At 47.1% G+C, this 1,538-nt stretch overlaps 1 pseudogene; it reads right to left on the bottom strand.

Moving 5' to 3' along the window:
* Positions 1-316: 316 nt before the first annotated feature.
* LOC102816208 lies at positions 317-1,407 on the bottom strand (annotated as a pseudogene).
* Between the last annotated feature and the right edge of the window lie 131 nt (positions 1,408-1,538).

The following is a 1,538-nucleotide window of genomic DNA, read 5'->3' as shown; positions in this document are numbered from 1 at the left end:
GACCAATCCAAAAGAGCCAAACAAAATGATTAGTAACAAAAAATGTAGGAATCAGCACATCCTTTTGTTTTGTGTACTTTAAGGTTTAAAAAGTGTTTTAAGTTTGTACTTGCTAATAGGAAAACATTATCTGACTAAATACCCTAATGGCAAATGAGTGAAAATTTCTCAGCTGCATTGGGGCTGCAGGGAAGGGTGGTCTCAGAGCACCCCAGCTTTCTTGATGAAGGTCAGAGGTACACTGGTTTGTATTATTGTGACATCCACAGAATGCTCTAGGTTGCTTTTCCTTCAGCAAGGGCTTGTCAGAAGACGGTTAGGCTTGACCTCCAAATTTGGCTGACAATTTACTGATGAGATTCATGACCTTAGGGTTACTCTGATACTTGGACATATTTGCCGGGTTCTGAGCCACATCCTGGAAGGCCACCATAACTTCTGGATCCTGCATAGCTGCGAGAACCTCTGGATCACTAAGAATCTCGTTGAGCCCAGGTATGCCACCTGCCATTCCAGGCATGCCCCCAGGAAAATTACCAGGCATTCCCCCAGGAAAGCCACCTGGAAAAGAGCCATGCTGAGCTCCAGGTTGTTGTCTGGCTTCTTCCTCCCTCTGGGCTCTTTCATGTTCTTCCCAAGCCTTCTTAACCCTTTCTATTTTTTCTTTGATCTCTCGCTCTTCATGTTTTTCCTCATACTTTCTCCGATGTTCTGCAATTTTCTGGGCCCTTGGTTGAACATCTTTCAGCATTGCACTAGCATCTTCATCATAGTCCAGTTTACAAGCAAGAGCAAGGTCATGTGCTGCTTCTTCCAAGTGGCCCAGAAGTCTGTGTGTTTTGCCTCGCCACTTGTAGGGCTGAGCTGAATCAGGATTGATTTCAATGGCTCGGTCACAGTCTCGGATGGCAGCATTTGGCTTCTGTAATTTGATGAAGACACTGGTCTCTTGGCATGCAGAATGGCCAATCGAGGATTCAATTTGATGGCATCCGTGAACAAGTCGATGGCTTTCTGTAGTTCACCATCACTGAGGGCATCAATGGCAGCCACTTTCTTGTCATTTGCCTGATCCATCATCTCTTCAGTTATCTCTACAGTTTCATCTCCCATTTCTTGAGGGGCATCTGTATCTGGGTCAGTCACACCTTCATTGTCAATTTCTAGATCACTTTCTTCACTTGATGGTTCATTTGTCTTTATGCTTTCTTCTGGCATCTTATTATCTGTTTTTTCTTCCTTGGCAGTCTCTTCTGATTTTGCTTTCTGAGTAGCAGATGGTATTTTACCACCCATGCTCTCCACCCACTCCTTCAGAAAGCGCATTTCCTCAGCGTGCAGGACGCTCGGGTCCTGCTTACACAGTTTCACGAAAGCCCGCAGCTTGCTCACTTTGCGGGGGTCCATGGTCCGCAGGGGGCGGGAGGAAGAGGGCGCGGCTGAGGAGACTGAAGCCTGATTCCAGGCCCGGGCACTAGCTCAGCGTGACCGTGTGTAAGGGGGAGGCAGCCGCGAGGCAGAACAGACTCTGCACAAGA

Source organism: Chrysochloris asiatica, unplaced genomic scaffold (genome assembly GCF_000296735.1).
Source record: "Chrysochloris asiatica unplaced genomic scaffold, ChrAsi1.0 scaffold00341, whole genome shotgun sequence".
Taxonomy (NCBI): Eukaryota; Metazoa; Chordata; class Mammalia; order Afrosoricida; family Chrysochloridae; genus Chrysochloris; species Chrysochloris asiatica.
The sequence above is the reverse complement of the archived record's forward strand: the minus strand, read 5'-3'. Positions and strand labels throughout refer to the sequence as shown.